This window comes from Dendrobates tinctorius, unplaced genomic scaffold (assembly GCF_039654945.1).
Source record: "Dendrobates tinctorius isolate UK_male_01 unplaced genomic scaffold, ASM3965494v1 ptg000038l, whole genome shotgun sequence".
Lineage (NCBI taxonomy): Eukaryota > Metazoa > Chordata > Amphibia > Anura > Dendrobatidae > Dendrobates > Dendrobates tinctorius.
In genome coordinates, this window is record NW_027361706.1 from 30,464,228 (window position 1) to 30,481,277 (window position 17,050).

Below are 17,050 nucleotides of genomic sequence, written 5' to 3' on the forward strand. Positions count from 1 at the left end.
ATACTGTTCTTGCGCAGGGGCCCTGCTCTATAATGTAGATTCTAAGCAATGCAATGAGTAAAACAAATGGCCAAATTCTTCATCAAATATAACTAAACGAGCATGTAACATGTTTTGGAAAATTGATGAGGAAGAACATTTTTTAAAAGGGTTAACCGTTTTTCTTTCAGAAGTGTGTTGAGGACATGATTTTTTGGCACTTACTAATATACTTGTATAAGTATCACAGATTCTCCTCCTTTACAAAGTGCCACTTGCAATGTGACCTGTGACCAGTGACCAGTCCTGTTAATGAGTCTTCTCGAATGGAAAGCCATCAAACGTGGGAAAACTATTTAATTAAATGTGGCTGACCGACAGATCTGGTCATACACCCCTACATCAGTAGTTATTTGGCGGGTAGAAGATCTGTGCAATCTGTAAAAAAGGCTGAATTAACAGCTACAGGAGGAGAATCTGTGATGCCTTATTCAGATGTCCATGTATCACGGTCCATCTAAGGAATATGATGTATGGACTGACCGAAGGAGAATCAGTGAAGCCTCATTCAGATGTCCATGTATCATGGTCCATCTAAGGAATATGATTTATGGACTGACCAAAGAAGTATCTGTGAAGCCTCATTCAGATGTCCATGTATCACGGTCCAGCTAAGGAATATGATGTATGGACTAACCGAAGTTCTCCTTACTCAAACTTCATGGCCACATTGTTATGAGCGGTGGAACGCACTAAATAAAATTAAAATAAAATGCGTTCACCGCTCGGGGTCCACCGTGCGGTAGATAGAGTAACCGCTGCTAAAAGAGGCAGGGTACTCAGGCGGTAACGTGCACAGGGTTTTAGCTGCACCCAGTGCACTAAAGCAGACTCTGTTATATGCACAGAGCTGCCAACAAAAACATAAATAACGCTGAGTCTGTATAGGATCACAGACTTCAGCGATGTGGACACGGTATTAGAAGTCACAGAAATAGCCTTAAACACCAGGACTATCCCCTCTAGACCTACCGTAAAAATAGGATGCGGGACGTCGCAACTGCGAACGCCCAAACAGCTGTTACCGCAGTATGGCAAGAACTGAGCCACAGAAAAGGCACCGCTACGCTGGCAGCGCGATAAAGGACGCTTAGCTACTGGCAAGGCTGAAGCTTGGGCGGGCTGGCGCTAATACTGACTGAACACAATCACTCACACATACGTAATAACCAAAGAAGGGGGTATTTAATGAGTCATTTACCAGTCCAAGCATCCATCAGCAAACACACAGCAGCAAGTATGAAATACTAGCGCATGGCAGAACGGCCATGCGCACTTTTTATAGCATACGGGACCTGCCGGAAATCTCCAGAGCCTTGAGCAGAACCAATGTAATCAGGAGCAGGACCAGAGCACCTGACTCCTGAACTCCAATGGGAGCTCGTCCCATGAGCATGCTTAGAAGCCGGGAAGTAGGACTTAGCCTCTGGAGACAAATGTGGGGATCTGGATTGCCGCATAGGCATGATAGAAACCAGATTCCTAACACACATACATGCTTACATGCAACTACATTGGTATCACTGCTTAATCCAATGATTACGTGCATCATCACTCAACTACAACCTGTCCAAAAAAACAAAGAAGCAGCCAGAAGCAGTGGTGGATGAGTAACACTACTTTCACACATCCGGTGTGTGGGGTCCGGCGGCGTGCGGCGAAAAGCCGAGCCGCCGGATCCGGCCTGCAGCCGTGACACCGGATGTGTGTGCGGCGAGACGATACGGCTCGGACATTATTAAAGGAGCCGCAGGACTAGGTGGACAGAGGCAGCCAATGAGACAGCTGCTGAAAGGGAGGTGAGGGGAGGAGAGGGGAGGGGAGGGGAGGGGGGTGGAGAGAGAGAGACATGGGGGGTTAACACTTAGTGTCCAGGCAAGAGAATCTCTCTCTCTTGCCGGGCACTTGTGGGGTTAACCCCACAGAGAGATCTCTCTCTCTCACCCAGACACTGTGAGTGTTAACCCCACAAGTGCCCGGCGAGAGAGATCTCTCACAAGTGTCCGGGTGACAGAGAGAGATCTCTCTCTCTCTCGCCGGGCACTTGTGGGGTTAACATTCACAGAGTCCGGGCATGCGCTGTGGAAAAAGCCGGTCCGGCGCTGCAAAAAAACGTTACATGGAACGTTTTTTCCAGACGCCGGACAGGCTGTTTTTGCCGGATCAGGCAAAAGCCGGATATGCCGCATAGGTATCCGGCGCGATGCGGCAATAATGAAACTGAATGGGGGAAAAACCGGATCCGGTGGCAACCGGCGCCGGATCCGGTTTTTACACTTTTCGCCGCATCGCGCCTGTGTGCAAATTTTACACTGGCTAAGCATGTGAACACTATTGCTATAGAAGTTCTTCTTGACAATCCTTATAAGCATCTTTCATGTAAACTTTCCATTCAAACGGTTTCTTTTGCACCTAATATTTCCATTCTAAATATTTTATGTCCTATTCCTAACCACTTATGTAGTTACATTTGTTGTACCATACCCTACACTTTTCCCTATCTATCTAATCCCTAATTATGTTTTTTTACTGTACTTCTTGTGATGTTTCATTTGAGGCTAGGGGTACATTTACTCCCTGCATTGTCCATCATCCCTCCTGGAGCAGGACATCATCATTGTGTAATGCTGCAGTTAGTTACTACCGTTTCATGCATACCCGCTTTCTGAAGATGTTCTGGATCCTGGGTGATGGACGCTGCAGGAGAGAAGAGTGCAGTGCTGGCACTATGCTTCTGTCTGGCCTGCTTCTAAAGGCTCCGTCACACATAGCGACTTACCAGCGATCCCGACAACGATATCAACGTGTCAGGATCGCTGGTGAATCGCTATGTGATCTGTTATGATTGAGTCACCGTAGGAGGCAAAAATAGAAATGCTAGCTAAGTCCAGAAAACCAGAGAAGTTGGCAGCTATCGGATTGCAGACCCCTGAACCTATCAACACAACTAGCAGTAGCCGTGGGGGGTTCCTACGATGCCCTAGGCCCCTCGATCACAGCCGGAGGACTACATAGCCTAAAGACAGAAAGGGAAATCTAAACTGCCCCAGAGCAGACCCCAAAGCAAAAGGCAGCCCCCCACATATAATGACGGTGAAGCAAGAAGAAAGAACAAAACACAGACAGAAAGATAGACTGAGCAAAGATGGGGCCGAAGCTAGGTTAGATAGGAAAGGACAGGAAGGCTGCTGTCTGCAATCCGTGAAAAACCCTATGAAAATAAGAGCCAACAAACTGACAGTAAAAAAGGCCCTGAAGATGCTAGGCTTCAAAAAAAGGCTATGTCAGTACTCAGGAATATTCTGAAGACAGAGCAACAGGCAAAAGGAGATTCAGCTCACCCCAGCAGGGAATGGCAGAATCCAGAAAAGCAAGGAAAACAAAACAAAATGCAAAAAGGCAAAGCAGAAATCTTAGCTTTAGATGAGCAGGAATCAGACTGGTTTCCTAGAAGTCCACAGAGAAATCACCCGCAGGCCAGAAGGGCGTCGGCAACCTTATATCCAGTCACTAACTCCACTCAGCCAGTCATCATCATCAGCCCCAGGTGGTTGACAATCAGGCTCACTACCTTTCTTCACCAGAAGAGGGAGTTCCTCGGGCCTCAGTGAAGGGGAAAATGAACTCACAACAGTGATCGCTGGTGAGCTGTCAAACAGACAGCTTCACCAGCGATAAGCACAGCGACACCGCGCATGCGGCATCGCTGTGTTCAGCGCTGATTCATATCAAAAATAGAATTAAAATAAAAAATATTGTTATTCTCACCTTCCGACACCCCGCGCAGCCATCCGGCCTCTCTCCACGCTCCGGTCCCAGTAATCCTTTGCGAGAATTACCGCGATGATGTCCGTTCTCGCGGGATCGCGAAGTCTCGCGGTTATTCTTGCAAAGGATTACTGGGACCGGAGCATGGAGAGAGGCGGGAATGCTGCGCGGGACGTCAGAAGGTGAGAATAGTAATTTTTTTTTAAATTATTTTATCGCTGGTCTCCCGCCTGTCACACACAGCGATGCGTGCTGGCCAGCGGGAGATCAGCGACGAAAGAAATGTCCAGAGATTTCCCAGAGCGATCAGCGATACCGGCAGGGGGGCCGGTCTCTGATCGCTGTCACACACAGTGATCTCGCTGGTGAGATCGCTGTTGTGTCACAAAACTTGTGACTCAGCAGTGACGGGGCCTTAACTGTGAAAAAAGACATTGTTAGGAGGCTGAGATAGAAGAAGTAAGTAACACCAACGACGCCCCTCAGCTCTAGCACCACCCTCAAATGAATCATTAACCGGTGGTGATGATAAAAGCATTAAGTGACCTCAGCGCCACCCACTGATGACAATTCATTTGAGGATGGTAAGAGAACCTGTGGGGCAGTGCTGGTGCCACTCGCTGATTCCATCTCCACTTGTTGACAACATCTTGTTTCACAGTTATAAGCAGTGTTGGTGGAGATAGAAGCAGAGTGCTGGCACTGCACTGACCTCTCCCACAGCCGTCTATCACCATGGACCCAAGACATCTTCAAAGGGCTGTAATGCAAGAATTTGTAGTAAGCAGAGTTGAGCGAAACGGGTCAAAAAAATTCAAAAGTCGCCGACAAACTGAGTCATGGCTGGGCAGTGTACATCTTGAGGCAGGCAAGGTAGTTAGTGATAACGGCCGTAATTTTGTGGCAGCCATAGCCCTTTCAAAACTCAGCCACATACCTTGCTTGGCTCACACCTTGAACCTGGTGGTGCAGTGCTTCCTCAAAAATTATCCGGAGTTAACAGCCCTGCTCCAGAAGGTGCGAAGACTGTGTGCGCACATCCGCCGGTCGCCTGTACACTCCGTTCGTATGCAGAAGCTGCAGCGATTGCTCCACCTTCCCAACCACCGCCTCATTATCGACATTGCAACAAGGTGGAACTCCACCCTGCACATGGTGGAGCGGCTGTGCGAGCAGAGGCAGGCCATAATGCAATTGTGGGAGGATACACGGCCAGGCACTTTGAGAGCAGACATGGAGTTGACAGGTGTGCAGTGGTCGAAGCTGAAAGACCTTTGTAAAGTCCTTCAGTGTTTTGAGGAATGCACACGGCTGGTAAGCGCAGACGACGCCATCCTAAGCATGAGCATCCCACTTATGCGTCTGCTCATGCAAACTTTAGGAGCATGCACCTTAAGGAGCAGGCGTCTGCAGCCAATGTTGATGAGGAGGAAGAGGAGGAGGGAATCCTTGATGACATTCAGCCATTGTCTGCTCAGGGACCTCTCCTGGACGAGGTGGAGGAAGAAGAGGAGGAGGAGGAGGATGATGGGGATGATTACTTAGGGGAGGAGGATGCATCTCGTGGGGCAAGTGAAAATGTTGGCGTGGCAAGGTCTGGTACAAGGTTTGTGCATGACTGGAGGGATGTGGATTTGCCAGAAAGTGCTCCTCCACCCAGCACTCGCAGTGCATCATTGACACCGGGAACATTGGCCCACATGTCAGATTATGCCTTGCAGATCCTAAAAAGGGACCCCCGCATTGCCAAAATGATGAACGATGACGACTACTGGTTGGCCAGCATCCTGGATCCACGCTATAAAGGCAAATTACAAAACATCATGCCACAGGAGAACCTTGACCTAATATTGGCTAATAAACAAGCAACTCTGGTAAATCGGTTGCTTGAGGCATTCCCAGCACACAGCAGCGGTGATGGTTCTCACACGAGCCGTACGGGCCGGGGGCAGCTTGGCAGAGGTGTTCGTGGTGCACACAGCAGAAGTGGCGTTGGAGACAGGGGTTTCATGACAATGTTGTGGACTGATTTTTCAAATACCGCTCACACAACTGGTAATACTGCATCGATGGAAAGTGACAGGAGACAGCAGTTGTCAACTATGGTAACAAACTACTTTTCCTCCCATATCGATGTTCTCCCACACAGGTCATTCCCCTTTGACTATTGGGCCGCTAAACTGGACACCTGGCCTGAATTGGCACAATATGCCTTACAGGAGCTCGCTTGCCCAGCTGCAAGTGTGCTATCGGAAAGAGTCTTCAGTGCAGCTGGATCAATCCTGACAGAAAAAAGGACCTGTCTGTCAACCCAAAATGTGGATGATCTAACCTTCATTAAAATGAACCACGCATGGGTTTCCAAGGATTTTGTCCCACCTTCCCCTGATGACACATAGGGTGACAGAAAAATGGCTTGCTTTGGTCCACCTCTTCCTGGTACTTCACCTATTTCGCCTTTTGCATCAGCTGAATGTCCAACATCAACATATGCCACTTTCTAAAACTCCCTAACTGTGCTGCCTCCCCCCCCATGGCCGGGGTCACCACCTACCGCACGACACCATGCGAGTGCAGTTGCCCTGGACAGGTGGGTAGGCCGACTCTTGGGCGCGGGCACTGGCACAGGGTCCCTCATAGTGCAATCAAGTGTCTCTGATGGTGGTGGTGCACACCCGCCGTCAGACACACCGCTGTACTATGAGGGGCCCAGTGCCAGTACCGACGCCCACGAGTGGGCCCCCCTTGCTTGGGCAGGGCCCCAGCATTTGCAATCTTTACCTCTCCCTGCTCCTCCGCTGTGTAATCTGGGCCGTCAAATCCATACTGTGCCTAACACCGTCTGAGCCTGCCTCCTGAGACATATATTTTGAATGTGTACGCTATCCATACATGTTATCCAGGGATACGGTACCCTTTCTAACCTTTGTGCAATCACGTGCAATCCATACTGGGCCTAACACCGTCTGAGCCTGCCTCATGCTGTATAGACATATATTTTGAATGTGTACGCTATCCATACATGTTATCCGGGGATACGGTACCCTTTCTAACCTTTGTGCAATCACGTGCAATCGATACTGGGCCTAACACCGTCTGAGCCTGCCTCCTGAGACATATATTTTGAATGTGTACGCTATCCATACATGTTATCCAGGGATACGGTACCCTTTCTAACCTTTGTGCAATCACGTGCAATCCATGCTGGGCCTAACACCGTCTGAGCCTGCCTCCTGAGACATATATTTTGAATGTGTACGCTATCCATACTTGTTATCCAGGGATACGGTACCCTTTCTAACCTTTGTGCAATCACGTGCGATCCATACTGGGCCTAACACCGTCTGAGCCTGCCTCCTGAGACATATATTTTGAATGTGTACGCTATCCATACATGTTATCCAGGGATACGGTACCCTTTCTAACCTTTGTGCAATCACGTGCAATCCATACTGGGCCTAACACCGTCTGAGCCTGCCTCATGCTGTATAGACATATATTTTGAATGTGTACGCTATCCATACATGTTATCCAGGGATACGGTACCCTTTCTAACCTTTGTGCAATCACGTGCAATCCATACTGGGCCTAACACCGTCTGAGCCTGCCTCATGCTGTATAGACATATATTTTGAATGTGTACGCTATCCATACATGTTATCCGGGGATACGGTACCCTTTCTAACCTTTGTGCAATCACGTGCAATCCATACTGGGCCTAACACCGTCTGAGCCTGCCTCCTGAGACATATATTTTGAATGTGTACGCTATCCATACATGTTATCTGGGGATACGGTACCCTTTCTCACCTTTGTGCAATCACGTGTAATCCATACTGGGCGTGAGAACGGCTGGCGAGCTGTTAAGCAAGCTACAGCACCTGTCCAGACAAGTACAGGGATTCCCTAGCGAGGAGACTTATTTGATTGTTTTTAATGTTGGGACAGCAATTTTTGGGGAGCACTATACTCTGGAGAATGATAGATGGGGCCCACCATACACTGGAACATTCCAAAGGTGGACATCAGACACTGGAGCAGCATTTACAGGGCCCATTATACACTAGAGCATTAGAAATGGGGCCCATTATGTTTGGAGCATTATTTGGTCCCATAAGACAGTGGAGCTTCATCCATGGGGACCAACATATACTGTAGCATTATGTGGAGCTCATCATATACTGTTTCAAACATTATATGGGACCAATGATTCTGTATGGAGAAATAGATGGGCCTCGTCATGAGATGTAAAAAGTGAGGTATTTTTCATTGGACTATACCACTATTTCTCTGCCGTATCGGAGCATGATGAGTTGTGGTATGTGTTAAAGGTGCGCTCTTTCGCCCAGGGCACATGAAAACCTGGAGCCAGCCCTCCACCCCCACAGTTTGTAGCCAAATAACCCCCATTTTTCAGTGCGTAACTTGTATTATGAAGTTAATTAAGGTTGACAAGCTTAAGAAAGAAGAATTGATGCTTTTGGCATTCAAATGGGCACTGTAGGTGTGTTTCCTGTCCTCCTCTCACTGCCGACTTTTATTCCCCATTGACTTACATTGGGTTTCGTGTTTCGGGACGACCCCGACTTTTCCCTATAATCGGACGATCTTGCTCGACCCGACTTTTGGAAAAGTCGGGTTTCACGAAATGAAACGCGACCCTAAAAAACCAAAAGTCGCTCAACTCTAGTAGTAAGTAACTATATAAACCAAAAAATTGGAGTGCTATACAAAATGGTTAAAAATATCAAAAGATTTATTAACATGATTTAAAAACATATAACATATTAGACTTAATAAACATATCAACAAGGACAGGAAGTCTAGGGAAAACTGGGGTGGACAAACAGCCAGTGTAAATCACAGTGGATAATGGTAAGCAAACCACATATTAGAAAACAATTATAGTTTATGTGGTACTAGCAGGTGCGCAGGATGCAGTGTCGAGACGCGAGACGGTTTTGTGTTTTTGGTAACAACTTTTATAGGTTTATAGGTAACTATTCGCAGGGATAGTCTAAGCAACCGACCAAAATAACAGGAATTGTCCTTGCAGGGACTCAATAAAAGCCAACACGGACAGATGGACAGATGGGCCACAGCCCCCAGATAGGGGCACGCAGCGGCGATGCGGGGTGGCCGCTGGCAGACCACCTGTGCAGCCAGCGACTGCAACGGAGGACCCCCGGCGAGCAACGGCCCGGCCCTTGCCGTGGACTGGAGCGGGACAGTGGTGGCCGCCGACGGCACAGAACTAGCCACGGCCACAGGTAGAAGCGGGGTGGCTGCTGGCGGCGGGAGACAGGCAGCAGCCTCGGGCTGAAGTGAGGTGGCAGCGGCCATTGGTATCCACGGGCAGGCCGCAGCCGTGGGCAGGAGCGAGGCGGCAACGGCCGCTGGTGTCAGTGGGCAGAATGCAGCCACGAGCTGGAGCGAGGCGGCAACGGGCTGGAGGAAGGCGGCAGCAGCCGCTGGTCGACGCGGGGCAGCGGTTCTCGGACGGTTGTCTTGGGCGGGAGTATCTCTCTTGTCTCTGGCCTCCTTCCTGGCTCCGTTAAGTCGCTCTGGCTCTCAGTCACTCCCACGGTCTCCTGCTCTTTCTACCTCGTTCTGCTGACTCACTGTGACTCGCGTTCCCTGACCCTTTTATATTGGCTCCTCCCCCAGCCCACCTGTCAGTCTCCACGGTCCGTCCCTGAACTCTGTCCCCCGGAAACAGTTTCCCCCGGAACCCAGGTGACGGTCCCCTTGGTTCCGACCCAGACACTCGGCGGGGACCGTCTCTCCCACACTCCCCCACCCTGTATGCTTGCCAGTCTTCGGGCGAGGGCTTTAGTAGACTCGATTTAGTCTTTAGAGATGACAGTTCTTGTTGCCATACGAACTGGTCCTGTTCGTGGCGTTCAGGTCGTTTGCCAGCTGTTGACTGCTCGGAGCGTCTAAGTTCGACTGTGGTGGAGCTTTCTGGGGTGGTGGATGGTGGTAGGTTGGTTGATTCTGGCGGGCTAACTGGGTCTGCTGCAATGTCACTACTTGGAGGGCCCACGGATGTGGCTGGGAAGTCCTCTTCGTCATCTAGGTCCCAGACCGTTGACGGGGGGTCGGGGACCTGAGGGATCGGCTCGGGTTGCATGGGATCAGTGAACGCACAGGGGGGCAACATATTTTGGTGCACAGTACGAGTGAGAGGTGCGTAGTTTCCTTCGGATTGTATTTCATACACAGGCCCGTCGGGGATTATCCGGCACAACACTCGGTACAGGTTCTCCTCCCACCGTGGTTCTAACTTGTTTTGGGGGCATTGACCTAGTACGAGTACCCGATCCCCAGTCTGGAAGTCAATTGGTGGGGGCAGCGCTCCCCCCGGGTGTTCTAGATCCTGGAGCTTTGTATGGACGATTTGGTGGTGGGTCTGCAGCCGGTGCCGGTGGTTTCGGACCCACGAGGATACTCCGGTCCAGGGTTGGGGTTCCTCCGGGTTTAACTCCACTTCCGTGATTCCTTTGCCTTCCCGCCCAAACAGCAATGAGTAGGGGGTGTAACCAGTCAAAAGGTGCACCCGGTTATTATATACCCACACCAGCTCAGGGACGTATTCAGGCCAGCGGTCCTTTCGGTCACTCTCCAGGGTACGCAGCATTTGGATTAGTGTCCGATTGAATTGTTCGCAGGCTCCGTTTCCCTGTGGGTGGTATGGTGTAGTCCGAGACTTATCGATACCATAGAGATGATGTACTTCTTTCATGACTCTTCCTAGGAAGCACGCTCCTTGGTCCGAATGTATTCATTGCGGGCAGCTGTACACTTGGATAAAGTTTTTACAAATCACATAGGCAGCCGACTCCGCTGTCTGGTCTCGGGTGGGGGTGACCACAGCGAACTTGGTGAAATGATCCACCATAACGAGACAATGTTCATACCCCTGGTAGGCAGGACCTATGGTCAGATAGTCCACCGTGAGGAGCTTGAGGGGAGCTGATGTTACAATTGTCTGCACCGGGGCTCGTTGCGCGGGAGGTTTAGCGAGCTCGCACGGGCGGCAGGTTTGGCAAACTTCTTCCACAGCAGCGTGCAAGCGTGGATGGTACACTATCTGCTGCAACCATTGCAAAGTCTTTTGAGCACCAAAGTGAGCCCCCTTTTCGTGGGCTTCCCGAGCCAGGTGGCTGAGATGGGTTCCAGGCACGATCACCTGCCATATTGCAGCAGACGTTGTTCGTGACTCAACTCTCCGATATAAAAGTCCCTTTTTGATGACTAGTTTCTCCCACTGGCGCAACATCAGCAACATATCCTGGGTCAAAGTCTGTCTCTGTGAGCCAGTGGGCAGTTTGCCGGTGGCCACCCATGGGCGCAGGAGTCCAATTTCTCCATCTTCCTGCTGCTGGATTCACTTGTCACATGGCTGTTCCAGAATTCCCCTTAAGGGTCCCGGATGAGGCGCTTCTTGCGTGGTGGCTGTAAGCGCGGCGGTGGTGAGGGCGAACTGTGTATCTTCTCCTTCTAATTCGTCATCTCGATTCCTCCCTGGGGTGGTGTGTCGGATTCTGGAGAGTGCGTCAGCGTGCGCGTTTTCAGCACCTCTTTTGTAGATGATCTTGTAGTTGAACTTGGCCATCCGAGCCACCCACCGCTGCTCCAGGGCCTCCAGTTTGGAATTCTCCAAATGGGCTAGTGGGTTGTTGTCAGTCCGCACCACCACCTCGGAGTCCGCCAGATACTCTGCAAACCGCTCCGTCATTGCCCACACTACCGCAAGGAGCTCGAGCTTAAAGGACCTGTAATTTTCCAGGTTGCGTTCAGTCATGCAGCGACCGGCTACCATAGGCGATCACTTTCTCTCGGCCGTCCTTCACCTGTGACAACAAAGCTCCTAGTCCCTGAAGGCTCCCGTTGGTATGCAGGATGAACGGTTGTGAGAAATCCGCATATGCCAATACCGGGGCTTCCGAGAGTGCAGCTTTGAGATCTTGAAATGCATCTTCTTGCGGTTGCTGCCACTGGACCTCCCATCCATTCACCCTGGCTGGAGTCCCCTTCAGCAGGACCTGCAGGACTCAGGCTCAGCATGCAAAATTCTTCACGAACCGACGGTAGCAGCCGGCCAAACCTAGGAAGGCCCGCACGTCTTTCATCGTCTTGGGGGTGGGCCACCCCTGGATGGCAGCAACCTTTTCCAGGGATGGTCTGACACCCACCACCGAGACTGTATGCCCCAGATATTCGATCTGGGTGCGGAACAGGTGGCATTTCTGGGACTTTACCTTCAACCCGTACTTCTGCAGCCGGCCGAGCACCGGCCCCAACCGTCGCAGGTGTTCCTCGAACGTGGCGGAATAGGTGATGATATCGTCGAGGTATATCAACGTGGCTTCAAAGTTGAGGTCTCCCAGACACCGCTCCATCAACCGCTGGAAGGTTCCTGGGGCGCTGGCCAGCCCGAATGGCATCCGATTAAACTCGAACAGTCCCATGGGAAGGATAAATGCTGTCTTGGCTCTGTCTTCCTCCGACATCGGCACCTGCCAGAACCCACTGTCCAGATCTAGAGTTGAGTAGTACGTTGCGTTCCCCAGGGCGGACAGAGACTCTTCTATGCAGGGCAGTGGATACGAGTCCTTGATGGTGCAGGCGTTCAACTTTCAGTAATCCACACAAAAACGCAGAGTACCATCTTTTTTGCGAACCAGTATAATGGGAGCCGCCCAGGGGCTCTGGCTTTCTTGTATGACCCCCTTCAGAAGCATTTGAGCTAATAGGGTTTTCACTTCCTGGTATAGCTGCGGTGGAATTTGCTGATATCGCTCCCGGATGGGGGCCGCTCCTGCCGTGGGGATCCCATGCGTTATGGCCGTGGTACATCCTAAGTCATCCTCATGACTGGCGAAGACACTGTAATATTGTCCGAGAAGTGTCTCTACCAGGAGAAGTTGGGCTGGAAAGTTTGGCCCTCATTCTCTCCAGGATGGCTTGACCTTTCTCCTCGGTCGAGGATATGGCAGTCTGTAGGGTCCGTATCATTACTGCTCAAGGATCTTTGGGCTGCACCTTCAACTGGACCACGGGGTCCGGCAGCATCTCCTCCAAAGGCCTTACTAGTTTGGCCATTTTGGCCCGGGGCTTCAAGGCGATATCTTGGTCTTCCAGGTTGACACAGCGCACCAGGACGGTCCCCTCCTGCACCGTGGCCAGGGAGCGGGCTACCAGTATGCCAGGGTGCAGGCGCTCTGAGTAGCATGGCTCCACCTGCACCTCCACGCCCTCCAGTGGCATCGGGGCATGGATCGGCAGGGCCATCACCATCTGTCCTGGAGGCAGCATGAGCGGGGGAGCCGCTGGCGCGATGACTTTGCCTAGCGCCTCACTCTCCTGGCACTCCTGGAGCACTCGTACCTCCCGCACCAACTGCTGGAAGACCTGCCCTTGAGCCATGCGAGAACCCCAGTGGCTCAGAGTCTCTTGTGTGAGCTCATTGAGTAACCAGATGTTTGCTGCTTGTGTCTCCCTGGGTCAGGACCACTCCCTGGCGGCCGAGTGATTTGCCGCTTATCGAAATCTGCATCCAGGCTACTCCGATGACAGAAACTGGTAGCTGGTTGGCGGCTACCACCTTTTTCATGGACCCCCACTGAGGTCTCACTGCTTCGGGAAAATGCTGCCGAAAATAAGTCTCTGGCATAGTCATTACTTGCGATCCCGTATCTACTAAGCATCGTACGGCACGGCCTTCGATCTCTGCCCATACCACTTGGCACCGCGCGACCAGGTCTTCGTGACTTCCTCCACCCTGTGTGGTGGGCTCCGGCTCCGGGCGGCGTCTCCACGGCTCAGGGTCCTCTGCTCTTCTTGGCCAGCGGGGCGGGTTTCCCCTGGAACGTGGGCACTCTCGGGCGGAGTGTCCCAATTCTCCACAATCGTAACAGGTGAATGGTCATGGGGACCGACTTGGGTGAGGGCCGCGATGGTTCATGCCTCCTTTACCCGGCCCTGGCCGACTCCTTGAGGCCTCTTTCTTGGCTTCGGGTCAATTCACCTTTAATACTCTGCATCTCTTGCTTCACCTCTTGTACCCAGTGGGTTTCGCCCAGGGCGCTTACGGATACTTCGATACTGCGTGCCATCCCCACGGGGACCGGCACCTCTTGCTCCTGTTCTCGAACACGTGCCTCCTTCCCTATTTCTGAAAAGGTCAGATGTGGGTCCACTCGCACCCACTCTCGCAAAGCCTGTCTTGTCAGGGTGCCTCGTAACCCGGTCACTAACAGGTCACATAATGTTACGTCCATGGTCCCCACGCCAACTCCATCCTTCCTTTCAATGGCTAAAAACAGTTCCTCCAAAACATTCATATACTGGGTCACTGTTTCCCCCTCTTTCTGCATGCGACTAAACATCCGGGTTCTCAGTTCCCCCACATCGGTCGGGTCCCCATAGGTCTCTTCTAAGATCTGTAACACCCTGATGAAGGTGTTTTACTGCCCATGGGGGCCTCAACATTACGGAATCCTGGGCTTCACTGTCCAACGCCATCAGGGCCACTTCTGCCTCTAGGTCAGGGGTAAGCGGATGCATCCTAAATAACCCACGCATTCGCTCCGTCCAGCCCCACAGCATAGCATTGCTGCCATAGAACCTGGGTATTTTGCTTAGCATAGTCCCCAAAGAAATGCTGGGCCGGGAGCCCTCATTGTCCGCGCTCGGAGACTGCATCCTGCCGACTACGCCAAATGTGATACTAGCAGGTACGTAGGATGCAGTGTCGAGACGCGAGACGGTTTTGTGTTTTTGGTAACAACTTTTATAGGTTTATAGGTAAGTATCCGCAAGGATAGTCTAAGCAACAGACCAAAATAACAGGAATTGTTCTCGCAGGGACCCAATACAAGCCAACACGGAAATATAAGAACACGACTAAGTCCGGCAAAGCCGGTCACTATAGGGCCGCGGTATGGCCGACTACGGGTCCTTAACTATATAGTGTCACTTAACCGGCTCGACGTCCCTCGGCTCCCCGGACGATGGTTCTTCGGCGTAGCAGCAGCTGGGCCCAGCCGCTGAAGATCTTTCGTAGTCTTCGAGCGTTCCAATGCTCCGGTGAAGCAGGGGCACAACAGGCCGAGGAGGAGTCCTTGGACAGATGGGCCGCAGCCCCCTTATAGGAGCAAGCAGCGGCGATGCAGGCTGGCGGCTGGCAGACCACCTGCGCAGTCAGTGACTGCAACGAAAGACCCGTGGCGAGCAACGGCCCGGCCCTTGCCGTGGACTGGAGCGGGATAGTGGTGGCCGCCGACGGCACAGAACTAGCCGCGGCCATGGGTAAAAGCGGGGTGGCTGCGGGCGGCGGGAGACAGGCCGCAGCCTCGGGCTGAAGTGAGGTGGCAGTGGCCGCTGGTGTCCGCGGGCAGGCCGCAGCCACGGGCAGAAGCGAGACGGCAATGGCCATGAGCGACCGCGGGCAGTCCGCAGCCGCAGGCTGGAGGAAGGCGACAGCGGCCGCTGGTCGACGCGGGGCAGCGGTTCTCGGACGGTCGTCTCGGCGCCATCCCACTGATGTCCATGGGGAGTATCTCTCCTGTCTCTGGCCTCCTTCCTAGCTCTGGTAAGTTGCTCTGGCTCTCAGTCGCTCCCATGGTCTCCTGCTCCTTCTGCCTCATTCTGCTGACTCACTGTGACTCGAGTTCCCCACCCCTTTTATGTTGGATCCTTCCCAGCCCACCTGTCAGTCTCCACGGTCCATCCCTGAACTCTGTCCCCCGGAAACAGTTTCCCCGGAACCCAGGTGACGGTCCCCTTGGTTCCGACTCGGACACTCGACAGGGACCCTCTCTCCCACACTTACTTGTAATAAACAGACTATATTAACCCTCGTGATACCAGTTGAAAAGGTGAGGAGGTGATACCTTTTATTTCCCAGGGAGAAAAAGCTACAGCAAAGCGAGCGTCGGAACTGTGCCACATCCTGGGGACACCAACCCCAATATGGTTAAGCACCACTTATCTTAAGTTGCAATCTTATTTTCATCAACTATTTTCATAAGAAAGATAGGTCATAGGAGGTATTACCTCCTCACCTTCCGGAGCCATCACAGCCATGTCAAGTATTGATATGGCTGTAACTGGCCACTGCACCACATGACCCGGACTGTATAAAGGCCGTATAGTGATGGGCGAGCACTAAAATGCGCTCCGGTGCTCATTGCTCGGATCGAGCATATAGGAATGCTTGAGTGCTCGACGTGAGCAACAAGCCCAGTGTAAGTCTATGGGAAACCAGAGCATTTTTGCTGTGACCCCCCTGGGGGTCTTCTTAGGGTCTGAAAACGTCTGAAATCGATGAGAACAGTGCTGGATTGACATGGGAACATCATGGGGAAGACTCCTGGAAGCATTTCTGACTCCTAGGTCACAGCTGTGAGCAATGTTGTCAGAGTGTTTCTCCACTTTTACAGGCGCACCAAAATGGATTTTCCTGGGAAATATGTTAAGGAACATCCTATCCAGGGTAATGATTTATATGTAAGGCAAAATTGATAACCCTAAAATAGATGTCGCTCCACCACTTGGGCTATGTTCCCACGTAGCGTTTTTGATGCGTTTTCAAATTTAGCATTGCTTTCAATCAATACAGATGCATTCACTGGGAAATGTCATTTTAACATTTAACAACCTTAGCTGACCATGTGGTGTGTGACACATCATCAGACACATCCTGTTTCATTTATGAAGGAGGGACTCTGAAAGTCACAAAGCCTATTTTTATAAGGGCATCAGGCAGCATTACTATCCTTAAAGGGCCATCAGCCGGCTATGCTTTGTTCCCATTATTAAACAGTGGGTCTCCTATACTGTTATTGCCTATGCATTGAGTGACTGGGCTGCCAAAAATTAGGACTCACCCCAATACCACTTTGATGAGATGTACAGGAGGGCCTCATGAAAAAATGTTCCCATTATAAGAAAGTGGGTCTCCCATAGTGTTTTCCTATGCATTGAATGCAAGGCCTGCCTTGACCGAAAGTTACACGCACCCCAATAACCCTTTGAACTGATGTACTGGATGGCCACATGAAACCAAAGCTCCCATTATTATTTATTTATTACTGCCAGACTGTTTGCCTATGTATTGCATGCAAGGCCCGCCTTGCCAAAAAGTTACACACACCCCAATAACCCTTTGAACCAACACAGTGGATGGCCACATGAAACTAAAGTTCCCATTATGCTTATTTTTTTTACTCCCATA